This window comes from Varanus komodoensis, unplaced genomic scaffold (assembly GCF_004798865.1).
Source record: "Varanus komodoensis strain SLA01 unplaced genomic scaffold, ASM479886v1 scaffold99, whole genome shotgun sequence".
Classification (NCBI taxonomy): domain Eukaryota; kingdom Metazoa; phylum Chordata; class Lepidosauria; order Squamata; family Varanidae; genus Varanus; species Varanus komodoensis.
In genome coordinates, this window is record NW_025336676.1 from 1,504,100 (window position 1) to 1,523,549 (window position 19,450).

Consider the following 19,450-nt stretch of genomic DNA (forward strand, 5'->3'; position numbering starts at 1 on the left):
GCAGAGCCAGAAGCGTGGCTTCTAGAGTGAGAGAGGTGTTACTACCACTCTATACGACTCTGGTGCGCCCGCAACTGGAGTATCGTGCTCAGTTCTGGGCCCCTCATTACAGGAAGGATATGGCCAGGTTGGAGTCAGTGCAGCGCAGGGCCACAAGGTTGGTGGCCGGTTTGCAGGGGATGCCGTATGAGGCGAGACTGAGGGAACTGGGTCTCTTCAGCCTGGAGAAGATGAGACTCAGAGGGGATCTGTTGGCGACATGCAGGTATGTGAGGGGGTGTCACACGGGGATGAGTAGAGACCTGTTCTCCCCTGCAGAGGAAGGCAGGATGCACTTCAACAGAGCCAAGCTCAGGGAACCCAGGTTCCATTTAGATGCCAGGAAGTGCTTCCTGATGGTTGGGACCCCGAGGGTGTGGAATGGGCTTCCCCGGGAGGTGGTTGAGGCCCCATCGGTGAGGGTGTTCAAAGATAGGCTGGACATGCACATGATGGGCACGTTGTGAGTGGAGCCGGCTGGAGCCGGGGGTCAGACTAGATGGCCCGGGAGACCCCTTCTGACTCGTTCTGTTTCTATGTTTCTATGCCTGATCATCTTTCTTGCCCTCCTTTCATTTTTTTCCAGTTTGCCTGCATCTTTCTTGAAGTGTGGTAGTCAGAACTAGGCACAATGCTGAAGATGAGGCCCACCTGGTACCAAATGGAGGGGAACCGGCACCTCGCGTAATTTGGAAGCCCAATATAGCATTCATATTTTTTGCAGCCAGATCACTTCACTGGCTCACTTTCAGTTCACATTTTACAAAATCCTTCTTGCTTGGAGTATTGTCAAGTCTAGTAATGATGTATGTGGTTCCCTTTTCCTAGGTGAAGAACTTGGCATTTGTCCCTATTGAATTTCATTCTGTTGCTTTCCTCCCAGTGCTCCAACTTACCAAGATCACCTTGAATCTTCTTTGTCTTCCAGGGTATGAACTATCCCACCCACCTTTGCATCATCTGCGAGTTTGATCAGCATCCCCTGCACTCCAAACACTTGCATGCAGATAGGGGGCAGTAGGACCCCTGTGGAAGCAGAAGAAGAAGGGCAGTGGAGGCTTCCCTGGGCCAGCTCTGAAGCAGCGGGGATGGGCTGGGTGGGCTCCGGCTGGCAGCTCTGCTGGTCTGGGGGATGGAGGGCGGGTGGGCAGCAGGCCAGGCGTCAGGCGTGAGGCGTTCGGGCCCACAAACAGAATCCTCGTGGATGCAGGCTGTGTGAGGGCCCAGTCAGAGCTGGCTCAAATCAGGCTGGAGGAGCTGCTGAACCAGGGCTGCATGTCTCTCCAGGGAATTGCTCCCTGGGCAGGCTTTGCCTGGGCAGCCCAGGATGGCGGCTTCCTCCTCCTTTCTTCTGAGCAGGGGAGATCGCTTGGCCACTGAGCCGTATGTGGGAGCAAACCATGGTGGGGGGTGGGCTGTGCCTCATGGATCTCCTTTTTAAGACAATCAGGGCCGGGGGGGGGGCGGGTTCAGGCACAGTCAAGGAGAGAGCCGTCGGGTTCAGTGACTCATTCCTGTCCTTTTCCTGCTTCCGCCCCCTTGCCGCCCTGTGCATGGGCAGCCCGCCATGCATTCGAGGCTTCCCCAGCCTGGCTGATGTGGGCAGATGACGTGGTTCCTTCTGCATCAGAGCGGATGTTCCTGAGGCACCTCCCCTCCCTTTGGTTTCTTCTTGAACATGCAAGCACAGGGCTGCAGAGGGGGAAGGCAGATGCTTTCTGCAAGCTGGCATTTGCTCTGTGGCCTTGCTTGCGTTCATCAGGGGGCTAAGGAGGAAAGGAACGGGCACCGATGAGTTTGCTTTTAATGGGTGCCTCTGCGCTTCCTTCCAGCCAGCTGCAAGGGCTGTCCCTGCCACTCCCCTGGGCTTGGTCCCGCATTGAGGCCTGCCGGGAGTCGGTGGCCTCCCTCTGCCTGAACGGCTTGTGCGGGTGAGTGCTGCCAGACTGCTGCCTGCCCAAATGGCTCATTCATCCAGCCAGTCACTGAAAGCACTGCTGTCTCAGGAGTGCCGAAAATCAGGCAGCCTCTGCCCCCTCCCGCTCAGGCAGGGACACGAGACACAGGGAAACTGCATGCGAGGGAGGAGGAAAGAAGGAAGCACGGTGATGATTGCACGGCATTTTTGTCCCACATTTTTTCCTCTTGTGGGGAGACTTGTATACCTCCATTTCCCCCCACAACTTCCCTGTGAGGGTGTTTAAGCTGAGAGTTCGTGACTGGCCCAAAGTTACTCAGCGGGCTTCATGGCTGAGTGTGGACTCCAGACCCGCGGTCTGGCAGAGAGACCAGGTTCAGTATACCGCTGGAGGGGAGTAGATCTGCAGATCTCCAGTTCAAATCTTGTGGCTCCCTCATCTCTCTGCTGGCTCGGTGCCCATCTGGAGGCGAGAGGCTGGAGAAGGTTTCCCTGGGACCCACACACCCGACCGTGTATGTTGGGCTACAAGGACTGCCCTCCTCCTCCTAGCCCTCCTTCCTTGGGCGCCTTCTGTTCTTCCTGTTGGATTTCTGCCTGTAAGCCCCTCGGGGAAGTGGCCAGCTGCAATCTTGCACTGCTCCATCCTCCACACAGGCCAGGAACACGTAACCATCATAATTGCGGCAGTGGCATTCACTCCTTTAAGAGGGCTGAGTCAAAGTGATGGACCAAAAGCTGCCCTCAGTTATTTAAGGGAAGGAGTTTGCTTTGAATAAGTACAGCAAGGGAGCCTGCTCCCGCTTAAAAGAGCAGCATCCTCCCTCTTGCTTTTGTGCCCATGGCAGGGAGCTCCTCTTTGAGAGAAACCTTTCCACAACATCGTAACACAGGGACCAAATCTGCTCCACGCCTCTTCCTGTGCTCTCCCCATTTCCACCAAACACCGGGCAGTTTCCTGGCTTTTGTGCTGCTTTCTCGCCATTCTGCAAGGATGGCCTGCCTCTCTGGGGGCTGCTTTCCTAGCTACAGGAGCGCAAAAGTGCAATATGCTGGTGCTTTGAGCCCTCTCCTTCTGCTTTGGGTCACCAGAGCAAACTTATGTTCACTTTGGCACTCAGGGCAACTAAATTTCTGTGGCCCTGCAGCGACCCATTGTATCAGAACCAGAAGTGCACCTTTCTTTCTTCTGAATTCTGCAAACTTTGGTATATATAATTGTATGTATGTTTGGTTGTCAGACTGGAATTCCTGATTGTTTTGGCTGCAGCCCTCGAGGAAAAAACATGGATAAGGTAAAGCGCTAAGAACTGACTCAGTGCCCAGGAGTTTGCAGAATTGCAGTGCACCTTGGGAATCTCTGGCCTATTTTCATAGTTAGCAACGGATTCCTCCTGATTGGATACCCCGTATCCCTGTGTTAAGCCTTGTGTGTTGGCAAAGTCACTCTGGCTTGCCGAAGGTCTGTGAGCTGCCCACAGAGGGGATCAGAACGCCCCACTCCACGCCAGTCGTTCCTTCTTTCGTTCGCTGCATTGAATGGCAGCTTGTGTTCCCACCGTTGCACCTCCTCTGGAAAACCCAGCCCTAGATGAAACCTAGCTCCGTGACAGTCCAGTCCACCGCAGGGCCTGGAGCTGGGGCCATAGTCACTCGGGGAGGGGTGGGGAGACACCCTGGCTCCGCTCCGCTGCTTTTTGCTCCCAGTGCAAGTTCCCAGTGCTAGAACCCCAGTCCCGCCCCAGTCGGTCTGGGCATTTCCAGGTCGTGAGGTCTGCCAGAAGCGGGGCACCACTGCCATCGGGAGCACGGCATGCTGCACTGGGGATCCAGCTTGGTGGAAGACGGCCTTGCAGGGCAGCCTCCGTTACGCAGCAGCCCAGTCAGGACTTGGCATGGCCGAGGCCCAGGTGGCCCTGGAAGGGCCTCCAGCAGGGAAAGAGACCAGTCAGCGGTGTCCCCTCCATAAGGACTGCTGTGGGACTCGGGTCGTCTGGCCTCCTGGCCAACTTGGACTCCCCTTGGCCTCATCCTGAGCATGGTGCCGAATCGGGAAGGTGAGCAGCCTCCCCTGTCAGGCAGGTGGAGGAAGGAGGCCGTTTTCCATGGTCCGCTAGCTCCAGTGGTGAGTTGGGTGTGTCCTGGCCAGCTGCTGCTCCACCGGCTTGGTCATGGGGAACAGGAACCTTCCCCTTGCGTGGTGCTCAGGCAAGGCCAGGCCGTGGGAGCAGTGGGGCCTTGGAGGGGGCCAACCCTGCATCACCTCCAGCCAAGGTAAGCTCAGGTGCCAAGCGGTCTGCAGGGCTCCCTGTGCCACGGCATCTGAGTGCTTCCAGCTGTCGACAGGCTTAGCTCGAGGCTGCATTCTCAGGCTGCCCCTGGCAGAGAAGCAGGAGTTTTCCCATCTGGAAAGGGGAGCATGGTCCAGAGGGAGAGCTGTGTGGAGCCCTTGGGGGTCTGATGTGTGGCAGCAGACTTGCAGCCCCATAGGAGTTGCCCACAGCTCACCTGATGCTTCCCCCCCAGGTGCTAAATGCCCCCAGCTGTCCCTATCTCTCCTCCCCTACTGCTTGCAGGACCCCGCCAGGGTGAGAGCGAGTTGCTCGGGGCTTGTGGGCCTGGGGTTTGGCTCCCGACTGCAGCTGCGGGGGCTGCCTCGGAGCTACACGCTTTCCCGGCTGCATCTGGGAGGCTGTGGATCTTGGGCAGCCAGTTGGCTCCCCGGAGGGCAAGCCAGGACTGTGAAGGCTTGCCCCACCCAGAAGAGACTTGGGTGCATGGCCAGCAATCTCAAGGGCTGCCCGCTCTCTTTCCAGATAAATGCGCATGATTCATGCCTTCTGCTGCTGTGAAGTTTTTGCAGCTGAGGAATGCCGTGGGGAGGATGCCGAAGACAGAGGGCGAAGGAATGCCTGGCTCATGGGGAATGCGGCTGCTCCTCCCCAAGCACTGCCTGGCCCTGGGGTGGGTGGGGGCATCCCGCTCTGTGTCTCCTGGAGCCCTCTTGTCCTGGGCGCTCTCAGTGTGTGCTGGAGCCCTCTTGTCCTGGGCGCTCTCAGTGTGTGCTGGAGCCCTCTTGTCCTGGGCGCTCTCAGTGTGTGCACTTTAAAAGTTCAGCAGCAGCTCAGGCTGTCAGAAATTTTGTGCACTCCCATGGAAAAACTGGAGCAAAGAGCTGCTCTGGTCCAGGAGCTGACTCGGGGGCCTGGGATAAGTAGGGTGTCCAAATCGCAGCCCACTCAAATCCCACCCTTGCTGCTATCTCCGGGACATGAGCATGTGCCCCCACCCGCCAACCGGGAGTGCTGCCCTACCCTGCAGGGTTGTTGTAAGAGCTGCACTGAGAGGACATTTTCAAACGAAGCTTCTTGCACTTCCAGGTGTGTGGAAGTGCAGCTCCCATGCTGGTTAGCAGTGACAGGAGAGGATTCAACGCCCAGTTGAGGACAGCTGTCCCAGAGAGCCTGCGTCCAGGCCTTGTCAAGTTCTGATAGGTTTGGCTTCTGCGAAGAGAAGCAGCCCGGGTTCCCATCCTGGTCTCCAGCTCTGCCTAGCTGTGCAGGATTATCCCAGTGGGGCACAGAAAAGCTCTCTACTGTTTCTCAGTGATGCTTGGTGAGCTTGGCAGGTTCCTAGTGGTTGCAGGGCACTTCAGGAACCTGGCCTGGGTACGGGGTTTCCGAGCCATGGGCAGTGGAGAAAGGTCTGTCAGCTCCACCGGGAAGTCTGCAGGTGGCACAAGGGTGCCCGCCTGTGCTCGGGGCTCTGGGAGGGCCCTACGGATGGGGCCAGCAGCCCCTCTGTAGTTGACAGCAGTGCTTGCCAGCTGAGTCTTGGTGCTGCCCCGAGTCTCATCACGGAGCAATGCTGCTCCAACAGTTTTACGGCAATCGGTGTGGTCCAAGCCTCCTGGGGACCTTCAGAGAACGTCCGCCAAGTTGCTGTCAGGGCCTGATGGGTTCCATGTCTTTCACTTCTGAGACACCCAAGTTGGCAGCTGTCGCAACCTTGTGGCAGGGAGTCCCACCGCTGAACTGCGTGTGATGGTGGCCCCTTTCAGAGTCTGTGCTCATAAGAGAGGAAGGCCAGTTTTTGGCCAGAAAGGGTTCCAAAGAAGTTCCTACACATGGGAAAGTCTGCCCTAGTGGTCCTCACCAGGAGCTCTGCATTCCCATGCATTCAAAGCCCTCCTCCTACTTGGGCTGTCTCAGAAATGCGTTGCTCATCTCGTTGGGGCTTAGGCTTCCCCCTTCGTACATTCTGAGCAACAGACCGTTCTTTGGCCAAAGCCTCTAATTCTCCACAATGCATCCAGTAAGCACAACCGGCACCGAATGAGTCTGAGCATGCACAGAGCAGTTCCTTGAGCTCAGTCAAGCAACTACATCCACGAACCCTCCTTTTGCATAGCCCTGGGGCCCCTCCCTCTGGGGCCGCAGCCTCTTAGCTGTATGCCACTCGTGCGCCCTCTTGGCTAGCTGTTCCAGTGCCACATCACGGGCTTGCTCGAGAGTCACACCAGGCTCATCTGGCTCCTGGAGTCCTGTTGCACAGCCCCTCCCACTAGTTGCATGTCCTGGCTTTTCCGAGTCCACCTGAACACCTGGGGGGCGGCCTTGAGAGGAGCCCCTCCCACCACCTCTTCCTTTCCCAGGGCAGTCCTCCCCATCGTAAGAGCCTGAGTCTTCCTGACACTGAAACAGGCGCCAAGCACAACTGCCCCCTTCATTCCCAGTATGTCTTCTGGGAGAAAGTGTGATAGCTGACATTGGTGTGTTTGCAACCCAGTGAGAAGTTATTCCACAGAAGGAAAGAAACTAAAGCTAAATTCTTTTGTTGGTTCATTTGTTCTGGGGTATTCCAAGTCTCATGGAAAGAAAAGGAATGTGCACAGAATGTCTTACTCTGATACATTCCGTGACATGCAGGCATGTGCACCGGTGCGTTTGTTTTGCTTGCTCTTGGCTGATCGGCTTTGCAATCGCTGCCTATTAAGTCATCGTGACCTTGCCTTCCCCACTGGGGGTGCTCACTGTTGAAGGGAGGGCATTCTGCACATGCGCAGAAGCATTCATTCATGTCTGTATTTGTTCCATAGGCTGCCCTGTTGCTGAAGTTGTCTGGGCAGCTTACAGGGACACTAATGATGGTGGCACCTATTCTGGGGCCGGGGTTTCCTGCAGCCATTTCTGTGCAAGACGGAGAGAGACTAGAGCAAAGGCCTGGGAGAACTAGAAGCTGGAGCTGGACACGATTCCTTCAGGTTACTGCTTGGTGTTGCTCTGCTGCACAGCATTTCTGTTACAGAATCATAGAGTGGTAGAACTGGAAGGGGCCGGAGTACAGGACTCCAAGTCAAACAGCCTCAGATGGCTGTTCAGTTGCATCTTGGATGTCTCTGATGTGTGAGAGCCCACCACCTCATTAGGTAACTGTTTCCACTGCTGTATTGCTCTAACAGGAAGTTTTTCCTGATCTTCAGCTAGAACCTGGCGTCATATGTAACCTGACCCTGTTGTTCCATTCCCCACTCTGGGAGAATTGAGAAGAGCTCCTGCCCTTCCCCTCTGTGACAGCCCCTTCAAGTACTTGTGGAGTGCTATCCTATCTCCATTCAGTCTTCTCTTCCTGAGACTAAACATGCCCCGTTGTCTCAATCTCGCCTCAAAGGGCTTGGTTCCCAGCCGTCAGATCATCTTTGCTGGTCTCCTCTGAACCTTTTCCAGCTTGTCCGTGTCTTTCTTAAACTGTGGTGTCCAGAACTGGACACAGGACTCCAGTTGGGGCCTAAGTAGGGTCAAATAGAGGGAACCAGAACCTCGTGCAGTTGGAAGGCCAATGTAGCATTAGCTTTTTTTGAACAGGGAGTCTGCTCTTCTTTAACTTTCCTCAACTCTGCCTCCTCCATCCTGCTTCAAGCAGGATGAGCAGGGCAGTGCATGGGGAGAGGGGGCTGCCTTCAGAGACAGTTTAGGGAGCTTCGTGTGGTTCTGAGTTAGGGAATTTTCCATATTTTTATTCTCCAAGCCATTTTATTGTTCTTCAGTTCTTACATTTTCAATCTGTTGCTCCATTTTTAACAAGATCTTTATACTACTGCTGTTTTATAACTGCAATTTTAGATGGTAGTTTAAAACTTTTCAAAGTGTTATGGGACCCTTTATCATGTTACCATATTTTGTGGTGTTTACTGGTTGTGAACCACCCACAGTGCTTCAGCTGTGGGGCAGTGGAGAAACATAATGAAATAAATGTGCACCGATCAATGTGACTGGGACGCTGGTTGCAAGTGGCTTGGACAAGAATCGACGGTCCCCTAGGGCAAACGGTGCTGATCTGCCCGGGCCAGTACCCTCCTAGTGACACCCCGCAGAGTGGAGGACTGTGGGGAGCAGCTTTCCCCTCCCTCCCGTCCTGAAGTCAGCCAGTTCATTCGAAAGAAGATTGCTCACAGTTCTACGTCCTGTTGCCCCTTGCATAAGAGCTTTCTTTATTTAGCTTCTGCGTCTTCCTATTTCCATCTTGCCGCGGTTTCCAAGCTGCTGCTGTTGTGTTTCCCGATTGGCATGCCATCTTTGAGCTCAGCTCCTGACCCCTGTCCAAGCCTGTGTGAGCACTGTGTTTCCGGACAAGGGGACAAAGGCGGCTTCCTGTCACTGCAGGCTCAGAGTCCACCTTTCACGCCCTCTCATGTCCCCAGGCCGGCGTGGGAGCCGCTCCCAGCTGTGTCCTCACATCATGTGGCGATCACTGGCCTTTACCAAGAAGCCCCAAACAGATGGCCTGGCAATTGACCAAGCGGCGTGTGAGAAGAAAGAACCGGCTCTTTTCTTAGCAGAAGAACGGCCTTTGGAGGCCAAGATGAGCACAGGAACTTTGGGAGCTTCTTCCCTGTCATCACCACATCTGTCTCGTGGGCAGCCGACCAAGCAAGGGGGTGCTGGCTATTTTGAGTGCCTGGTGGGCAGCCAGCATCCGAGCACCTCGCCTGGCTTCATGCACAACACACTAACCCTGAAACATTTTCTCAAGGGGCTTAGAGAGATAGAAACATAGGGAAACAGCGAGTCAGAGGGGGCCTCCCAGGCCATCTGTTCTGACCCCAGTTCTGCTCATGTCATCGCCAGCATGTGGCTTCTGGGATTCCACCCTATTTAGCACCAGCATATCCCTGTGCTGGTTCCAGGTTTTAATGGGACCTTGGGCAAGACCCTCTCCACCCCTCCTTTCCCCTCCCTCAGTGAGCATCCGTTCCCACTCTTCTCCTCTTCCTCTTCATGCCTCCCACTTGCCTGCTGGTTAGGCAGAGAGCCGGAGGCAAGGAGATCGCGGCATCTCTGGCCCTCCTCCTCACCATTCCTGTTGTCTGGGCCAAAGAGAGAGGCAGGTAAACCAGGAGGGTGCTCTGATGAAGGAGGACAGAGGTGCCCTGGGCTTTTGTTGATGGGCTGTGACCAAAAAGGGAGCACAAAGAATGGACCGAGAAGACTCACCCGTGGTAGTGACCTGCAAGGCTTGTTCTCCCGCCTGAGGCCTGCCTGGCCTGCACCCACAAACCGCCCAAAGCTAGTGGCCCTGCTCAAGGCACCGGAGCAGCGAGTGTCCATCCTCAGGGACCTACAAGAAGATGGAGAGTTCTTAGATGGATAACTGTGGAGCTGCAACAGCCAAGGGCAGTCCAGAAGCAAGGAGTGCATCAAGTTCAGGCAAAAGAAGAGAATCCTGAGGGAAGGGAAAATGAGGAAACTCCCTGGAAAGTGGTGACAGTGAGGTGCAGAAGAACTAGAAGATGTCCTGCATCAGTGGAGGCAGTGCTGCTCTTGAACCGCTTTCAGTTGCTCAAGGACGAGACTGAGGGCAGTCTGCTGTGGAAGAACTGCAAGCCATCCCGTGCAACCCTGAGCAAGAGGCTAAAGGTCGACCAAGCATTAGCAATGGCACCAAGGCTTGCCAGAACAAGAAGAGTGTTAGTTGTAGGAGGCTCCCTGTTGCAAGGAAGACCTGCAGACTTGTTGGGTTTGCTGTTTCCCTGAACGTAACTGAGAGATTGCCAGGGCTCGTACAGCCCACTGACACACATCCCTTCCTTCTTATACATGTGGGAACAAATGACACTGCCAAGCGGGGCTCTGAAGGAATCACATCAGACTTTGAAGCTTTAGGGAGGAAAGTCAAGAACTTTGGGGCCCAAGTAGTTTTCTCTTCGATCCTTCCACCTCATGGAATAGGAATGGATGGGGAAGGAAAAATTCTCCAAGTGCATGCCTGGTTAAAAAGGTTGACATGAGAGATGTGGATTCTGGGACCACGGGCTACGCTTCCTGAAAGGTAAACTGCTGGTGAGGGATGGGATGCTCCTTACAAGGACTGAAAAGAAGGTGTTTGGACACAGCATGAAGAAGTTCATCAGGAGGGCTTGAAGCTGAATCCTGCAGGGGAGGGAGAAGCACACCTGGGGGGTGATGACAGACAGAGGCTTATGCATCACAACAGAGGGAGCAGCTCTAACAGGGCCCAGTGGTGGTCTCCCAAAAATGCAGGAGGAAAGCTAGAATATAAAGCATGTGGTTTTCAACGTCTATATACTAATGTCCCAAGTTCGGGAAACAAACAGCATGAACTCTTAATGCAAAAGTTTGAATAGAGCCAAATGGGTACAACTGAGACTTGGTGGAATGACTTCCATGACTGGGATTCAGCAATTGGGCAGTTGAATTCAACAAAAACAATTCAACTTCTTGAACCTTTACAAGAAGAACAGAATAAACAGAAAGGGAGCTAGAGTCACTCTATAAATTAAAGATACTTATCTCTGCACAGAAATGCAGTAAGATTGTGCTCAGTAACCCCAGTGAGAGCATCTGGATTAATATAAATAAAGTACAGAGTAAAAGGAACACAGCAGTTGGTTTATTACTGACCACCCAGTTAACCAGAAGACGGGTGACATTTTGAAAAGCAAACTGCCAGTGTTTGAAGGAGGCATGATGACATCATTATGGGTGGACTTCATTATACCTGATATCTGTTGAGAGACAAATTCTGCCTAATATGGGCCTCTCAGGAGCTTCCTAATGTGTGCTGCTGAAAACATCCTCCAACGGAATGGGTTCTCTATTACAAAGGTTTGCAGTGACCTAAGGAAGAATTACCGGGGAACCTGAGCAGCAGGGAGCACAATGCAGAAAGACATTTGCTTGAGGAGAAAGGAAAGCAGTGGCTATGGGGTGCCGTACAAGGTCAGAGAAAAGACATGGCAGTTCAGCTTCTCAAGTGACACCCCACTGGACAAGTGGAGCCCCCTGCCCTGGTGGTCTGCCTCTGGAAAGGGAGGTACTTTGTGTAGTCCTGGCAGCAAGTGGCTGCGGGCCCAGCTTTCCTGGTGCTCACATGGACAGGGCGCTTTGCACCCAGAAGTAGCGGACGTAGCCTGAGAGCGCCCTGTGTGGGTTGAGTCAGATGGAAGCTCAGGGGGGATCGTGTGTCTGGAAGGCTGCAGGAATTGTGCTTGATTGCTCAGTGGTGTCAACTGCCAAAGTGCCACACAGGTGCAGAGATAATCCTATAAACTCCCCCTGACATTCTCCAGCCACGGAATGTGGATTTGCTCACGGGTTTTCCTCTTCCCTTTGCACATCCTGTGCAATATCTACCTGCAGCACAGGTGCCAGAGGGACGCAGGGCACCCCTTCTCCTCTCTGGCTGCTCCCTCCAAGGAAGGAAGGAAGGTGTGGCAAACTGGTAAGACCCCCTCTTGTCCTCCCAGGATGTCTAGCATGAAGGCAGAAGGAGGGCACTTCAGGAAGAGGGCCCTTAGAAGTCTGGGATGTGATAGACCAAAGCCCTATCTGGACATTTCCAGCCAGAGCCTTCCTTTTTGCTTCCCTGCAGGTAATAATTTCCCCTCAGATAACATTCAGGTCGAAACAGCCCTTGGCCAGAGCTGACCCCCAGTGCATGTCAAGCACTAACTTTGTCTTCTGTTTCTGCTGCATGTGGCTTTGATTATGGCTTTGCAGCATTGCTCTGGTTCAGAAGATGCTTTTTAAAAGCACTCTGCTGTTTTAAGTAGCTTGATTGCAAGGGAGGGAGCAGGAAAACCACGCTTTTTCATATAGTGTGGAGTCGGGGAGGGGGACAAATTTCTACTGGCAGAGATCAGTGATTTAAACCAATAGGCACACCAGCTTGCATGGCAGGTGTGTGCTCTCTTGGCAAGCAGAGAGAATAGTGGGGGAACTCAGGTTGTCCTCATCAAAGAGTAGCTCAGGCCTTGGCACGAAAGCACAAGACATAACTGGGGTCATCTCAGCATCCGGCCAATTGCTGAGGCCCAAACCTCTGGATGACCTCTTCTCCGGGCTTCAGGCAGCGGGGCCTGAGCATCTCTCTCACCAGCAGCCAAGGACTGGCCTGCTGAGATTTACCCCAGAATGAATGAATGACTGCAGCCTGCCAGTCTGGTGCCTCCCAGTGAGAGCCAGAAAAGGGCTTGCTTGCTGGGCCTGTCGTGGCAGCCAGTGCTGCCACCTGTCTTCCTTGGCAGTACAGTCCTACCAGTAAAAGGACGGGTGTTACAAGGAAGAGAACTGGGGAGTGAGAACTCGGGGGGGGGGGGGGAAGTAAAGAGAGACAAGTATGGTGCTGTAGTGTGGGTTTGAAAAAGATCCTCCTAAATGCAAAGGCCAGCCTTTTTAGCACTTCTGTTTGATTTTAAAATAGAACAAGGTTGGATTCCTCACAGCAGCTCTTCCTGGCCTCTTCTCGGCTTGTTTTAGCACTGTGGTCTCTGCATTTCCAAATCCCTCTGCAGGTGCCAAGAGTTTCTTTGTCAGTGAAAGCTAACTGAGCTTTCATCGAGTACCCGCAGAGAGCAGAGAGGGTGGCAAAAACGGGCATGTGTTGGGGAACTGACTTTACTGAATGAATTGGGGTAGTGATGGCCCTGGTACTCAGGTGGGCAAACACAGGTGCTGGGAAGGGGAACATGGGACATTCCAGCTGGCCAAAAAAGTTGCTGTATCAGAAGGGTGGAAAGATTTATTTCCTGATAGAGACCAGTCACTCTGTCTGACCTGTGTTGCTTTCCCATGCGCTTAGTCATTTATCTCTGCATCCAATTCCTGCACCTGTGTTGTTTTTAGCTCATGTGCACACATGCTGAAGAATTTATATTTTAAGCTACCTAGAATTCCTTGCAAGAGGAGGAAATATGGCTTATAAATGTAATATAATAATTACATTAATAATTACAGTGACATTTATTTTTGTTTGCAACTTTCCCTAAACTATTTTTACTTTTTAGCATGTTACATACACATTTGCACCTTTATATACAGTGTTCCATAATGCATGTACTTTTTGAGCTGAGAACCGCACCACAGACTTGAGAGATGCGCATAGTCCTAAGGTGTTCCACTCAATGAAGTAGTTTGGGAGCTGCAAATTAGTTTAGTTCACATAAGCTATAGACCAAATGCAATTCCAGTATCTGTATTTTCGTGAGCTGTTTTGGCAGCACCTCCTCCAAACTGCAGCACTCTGACTGAGTGTCGTTTATTGGCTAAAAGAGGAAGGGTGTGTGTGGGTGGGTGGGTGGGAGGGTGGGCCTTCTGTCAGCTGGTACATGGCAGGGGACAAACTCCGGAGGGGTTTGATAAGGTTAGCAGTGACACTTTCAGGCAGCATCTGCAGGTGTAGCTCAAGTGCTGCCCTGCCTGGGACTGGAAAAATGCAGCTGATGCCAGTCTAGATCTGTTGGGCCTGAGATACAAAGTTGGGGCAGCACCCTGGTTCCCATGGATGGGGGGGGGGGGTGCATTCTGAAGTGGACTGCAGCATTTCCTCAAAGTGCTGCCACAGACTGCCAGTGGGTCTCCAGGAATTTAGGCAGGGTTCTTTCCTAGTTCTCCCTGGAGATGCTGCCAGGGGGTGAACCTAGAAGCTTCAGCCTGATTCATAGTCTTTCATGTAAAAGCTTCCTCTGAAGCTAAGATTCTAGTCCTCAGTATTCTGAATAATGGTCTGGCAGCAGCTTCCATGACTTCTGATGTAAATCTTCCCAGCTCTGCTTGCAGATGAAACCCTCTGCAGTCCAGTCCTGTGTCTTGCCACTGAGCTGCTGCCCTTCCTCAAACAGTTGCCAGTAAACCATTCAAGCATTTACTTATTTAATCAGTAAAATGTGTTGCAGTCTCTACTTGCCGTCATGATGTGCAACATCCCATGCCAAGGAGGTCTGGTAGAAGCAGCGAGGGCTTGTGAGGCAAAGCCACAGTTCCTGGCTCTGTCAGGGTTTCCTAGGGCTTAAGCCAATATCGGTGGGAAGTTCTCTTCCTCGGGACAAAGGGCACGATGGAGCAGGGGGTTTCCCCGCGGGCTGAAGGTGGCTCTGTTTTGGCATCACAGAGACGCGCCTTCTGTGTGGCACATGTGTTCCAGTCGTTGCCAGTCTTGGCAGAGAAACTCTGAAGGTGGCTTCAGGGAGAAAACGCAAGGAGTGATTGCGGGTCAAGGGAGGAGCAAGGCAGCGGCGTGGGAGCAGGCCCTGCCTCTGAATCCCCCCACCCCCAGGGCGAGGGGGTCAGGCTCCTCTGGGGACACAGAAGAGAGGAAGCCACGCGGGGTTCCTGGGTGGAGGTGGTCTTCTGAGCCTCCCTGCTCTGGAGCTGCCGCCAGAGGGGCCTCCTGAGCAGGGCGGAGATCTCCAGGGGCTCCCTTGGAGGGAGACGGAGACTGAGCAGCTACCACCGACGTCTCGGAGAAGACCTCCCCCAGCCTGGGGTCCTGCAGGGGATTTGGACTGCAAATCCCAGCATCCCCGGTCGTTGGCCTGGCCTTGATCCAGGTTGTGCTTCTCCTGTGGCGTGGGCCACCTTCGTGGCAGCCATGGCCCAGGGAGCTGCTGAACAGCCTGGGAGCCATGTAATGGTGTGTGGGAGCATGTGGGGGCGAAGGCAACATCCCGAGCTTCCCCGCTGTCCGTCAGGAGGCCTGAGAGGATGGCGGGGGGGAGACGGCTTGCCCAGCGTCTCCAGTGGCAGCCCCCGTAGGAAGCACTGGGCAGGGTTTGGAAAGGAGCCCTGCCCCTCCCGTGGCCACACCCTCTGGGGGTGCTCTCGCCCTTGCACCACAGGCAGAGGGCTGTGCGATCCTCCAGCTGCCGGAATCCCTGGCGAGCAGTTGCCAGGAGCCAGTGCCTGCAGTCCTGGGTGGGAAAGACCCACGGCCAGTCCCCCCCCCGCCCCGCCAACATCGCCTCGTCCTCCTCCTCCCCTGCCGGGACATCCCAAGAAGCCTGGGCTCCTGGAGAGCGGCTGGGCAATGCAGCCGGCGGGGCGGGGCGGGGGCAGCCACCACTCGGCCGCTTCCCTGACTGCACCTGCTCTGGACAGGCCAAATCAGCAGCCGCTGGCCGCCTTCCGTGGGCTCCCCACTGCCACCGCCTCCGCCACCTTTCCTGCGCGCCCTTACTTGCTGCTCAGCTCAGCTCCATGGCCAGGCGCTTGGGTGGATGCCTTGTCAGGGTCTCCTTACCACTGGCGGGAATGAACACTGGGACCCGCAGGGAAGATGGAATCGCCTTGAACCCCGGCACTTTTATTGGCGAGATCACCCAGCCCCCCCCCCAGCGGTTTACTTCGGACAGCATGCTACCGGGTAGCAGTCCTCACAGCCAAGTACAAGCTTTTAGAACATACGCAGAGGGTTTTGTACAGTCACATGACATAGCAGGTGATGACAAAATAAGGGGAACACGGTGAAAAAGAATGGGAGACATCTGCAGAGGAGCCTTGATTACAAGATATTACCATAATGTCACTGAGGCACAGGGTTTATTGTGGGTCTTGGCATGCAAATGAAGGTGATTGCAGTACTGCTAGAAAAACTTGTTTGGCTGCCCTATCAGTTTTGTCTGCCTTAGCTCGAGAATAGACTTGGGAGCCCCATTCTGCAAAGGCTTTTCCAGCCAAAGTTAGTAGCCATCTCTTAAAGGGACAGCTTTGAAAATTACACTAAACCGAAGCCTGCCTTGGAATTCTGGTACTTTTTGAGAGATGTTGCGGGTTTGATTTTATAACACAAAGGCATGTGTAAGCGACCTTTTTCTAGCAGGGTTCATCTGAATTTCCCCAACAGCCTGCAGGGGTGAGAAGGCAGGTTCCTTCACGGAGGGCTTGTGTGCAGAGAGAGGCTGGGCCTTGGGATAGCAGCGGCCCATGTGACCCTGGTGCTTATACTCGCAGCGCTTTGCTGCACTGTGTCAGAGCTGCTCTCCTGCACTGAAATCCTTTGGGACCGGCCTAGGAGATCTTTGGACTTTTCAGTCTAGAACTAAAGGGTCCAATGCACCTTCTTGCACCCCATATCCTTCCGGTCTTGGGTGACCCTGTCTGGAGCAACAAAAGGGATTCAGCTCTCAACTGACCATCAGAAAAAAGGGTATTCTGAAAAGGCCTGCCTTGCCAACATCAGCATCTAGCACAGGGGTCCTCAAACTTTTCCACCAGGGGGCCTGTGGAAAGGTGCCGGTGCTGGGTGCGGGCTGGAGGGGGCGGTGCGGTGCGTGTGGGTGTGTGCTGAGGTGGGCGCGGGGCAATGCGAGGCACGGGCAGGCGCAGGAGGCAGCGGCTTGCTTGCTTGGAGATCATTTTCTCTGAGTGAGCAAACTGCTGCCTGCCTGCGTGCAGGGCGAGGTGGGCAGCGGCGGGTACAAATGGGCATGGCGGGCCGGATCCAGCCCCTGGGCCATAGTTTGAGGGCCCATGGTCTCGCTTTCTCCGCCCTTGCTCCTTTCAGAGATGACCTCATGTCTTTCCAGAGCCTTTCAGCTTGTCTGGGGAAAACAAAGCTGGCTCCACTCTGTTTTCACACTTCCTGCAACTGTAGCTTGACTGTTGAAGAGGGATTCAGTTCTTCCTTTTTTTCCTTTCCCCCGCAAAGCTGCATTTAAAAATATACTGTACTTAAAACATATGCAGTAAAATACCTCTACCAAGTATGTCTGGTGCAAGACAAAGTGTGTGGAGAGGGGAATGCAAAAACCCTCAGAAGAAAAGCGCCACTTTCTGCTCCCAGGAAAGTGATATTAAAAAGGTCTGTGCCAGGGTGGCAGCTCAGATTGTGTGGCAGAAGCAAGCGTGTGTCCACAGTTGCAGCTGCATCGTCAGCCGTAGGCAAGCCCCTGCCCTGGGTAGTACATGCATCCCTAAATCGGTTTCCGTCTTACATGCATGGCTACAAGTCTGCCTTGCAAAGTGGCTTCAGTGCCAGGAGGATGGCTTTGGAGGGCGGATTGAAGGCAGCTCGCAGAGGGGAAACACCCGCCATTTGGGCACCCAGCAACCACCAAACCCGTGCTAAAAATGCCTTCCTTGCTCTCCTTGCAAGGCTAGAGTTCATATTTAAGGAGTGAATTGCTTCCCTTGGTCAAGGCACTTCTGTGCCACAAGGCTGCACATCTCCTAACTCTGTCCAGGGGTGCAGAATCTGGTTGCTGCTTTCCCCTGGAGAGGCAGACATCCAGGTGGATCCATATCAACCAGGTGGATTCATTCAGGTTTTCCGTCAGGTGTATGAGCTGTACTGGCCCATTCCAGACCAAGTCATCCCGAAACAGCTACAGCTCAGGCAATTCATTGTTGCTGGGAAATTCGTTCCTGAGGATTGCAGTTCAGCCCATGCTGAGGTGTTAGGCATCCCCGTGAGCAAAACTGTTGGGGTGCTGTGCCCCTGCAGGCCCTGGGGCTGTCGCACCACTGACCCATTGCAGAATCAGGCCCTCCTTCCAGCCAATGTCAGAGACGGCTAGGGGAAAAACACTGGAAAGGGATGGTGTAAACTGTTGTAAGCAGGCAATGAGATCCTTGTTGACATGGAGTATCCCACACAAGTTCACCAGTCATAAAAACACAACCACGTAAGGAGCGGACAAGAGGGGCCTGCCTTGATCTGGAACATGGTTTGCTAAATTTTTGGCACTGAGTTGCTTTCCTCATTTGACATGTGCTGGAAATTTGGGAACTGGCACAATCTCTGCCCCCTCCCCCAGAGCTTTCATTACTCTTCATTTGCATCAGAATTGGAAAGAGGGAAAATTTAAAGCAGGTTTCCCCAATCTGGTGCCCTGCAGGAGTGCTGGATTGTGATTTCCAATTAGATGCTGTACTATTTTATTTTTATTTTTTATTTTTGTCACATGATTGTAAAACAATCCCAAGGCGCTTGTAGTGAACGGTATGTAAAAGCTTTTACTAAACAAAATAAAAATAAATAAATTTCTGGCATGCCCCAGTCAGCTGCTTGTGAGAGTTGCAGCCCAGTGCGCTTTGAGAGCACCCGCTTTAAGAGAACTAATGAGCAAAGGCCAGGAGAGCCGCCCTCCCTTCAGCTGCTCAGAGTCAGACTCGTCTGCAAAGCTGCACGGAAGATCCAGAACGTAGGAGCCAGGACCGCCTTCCCCCGCCCCCCCTTGCGCTTCTGTGGCCAGCTTGTGAAGAACAAGGGAGAAGTCCCCTTGCTCCCAGCAAAGGCCCGTGCGGTTGCCGTCGGCAGCTTGGAACCGGGGCAGCTGACTCACCCTGTCCCGAGCAAGCAGGCAAGGCTGCCCCTTCCGTCCCGACTCGTCACAGGCTCACCCAGAGCTGAATAAATGTGACCATAAAAGGTCTCTGTGCCACAAGCCTCTACCTTGGTTGGAACAAAAAGGGAAAGCCAAAATATGCACCCATCCTGACTCAGAGCAAGTGTCCAGACAGAAATGCTCTTGGCTTTCCTCCTTGACTAAAAGCAAGAAGCCAGCTGGTGAGGAGAGCAGCATTATTCTGCTTCCGCAACAGTCTAGAACCGCGGTATTCAAACTGCATTCCCTGGACCCCCAGGGTTCTGCGAGAATCATCCAGGGATTCAACATGTGAGTTACTCTTATTACAATGAAATTGTAAGAGCTTCCTGTGGCAAAACACAAGCACATCCAAGTAATTAAACTATATTTTTTCATATTATTTGTTAGTGATGGTTACTAAAATTTAGTATGTATTTAATAAATTTAGTATTATTTAGTTTTTAAGTAATGAATGGGCTTATTAATACATGTTTAGTTTGTTTATATTGTATGAAATGTATTACTGGAATATTAACATTTCATTCAGATAAAACTCATTAAAAGAAATGGGTTTATTAATGGGTTCCTTGCTGATTTTTCACATGGAAAATGATTCTTTGAATAGTTCCAATTTGAAAACCGCTAATCTAGGAGGACATGAATGTGTTGTCCCAAGTCCTCCAGTTGCTAGCCAAATCATCATCAGAGTTGCGTTTGGACTGAACGACCACATGTTGGGGATTACATGAGTGGAGCCAGGGGTCAGACTAGATGGTCCAGGAGGCCCATTCTGAATCCCTTTGTTTGTGTGTGCTTAGCTGAAGATGGCTGGAGATTGAGGAAGAAGCTCAGCCATGCACAAAGGATCTTCGCAGCTTTGAGGAGCGTCA

At 53.2% G+C, this 19,450-nt stretch overlaps 1 protein-coding gene across 3 annotated transcripts in view; it reads left to right on the top strand.

Annotated features, from left to right (window-relative positions):
- The window catches only part of GNG7 (G protein subunit gamma 7), a 63,081-nt gene that overhangs the window by 41,746 nt on the left and 1,885 nt on the right, over positions 1–19,450 (top strand). The window contains exon 1 of one of the 3 annotated variants that reach the window (XM_044419093.1): positions 928–968. The exons of 1 other annotated variant lie outside the window; for it this stretch is intronic. The gene's annotated coding sequence lies outside the window, so the exon portion shown is untranslated. Of the gene's footprint in view, positions 1–927; positions 969–17,147; positions 18,870–19,450 lie in introns of those variants that run through there. One more of the 3 variants, XM_044419091.1, reaches the window with a different exon arrangement.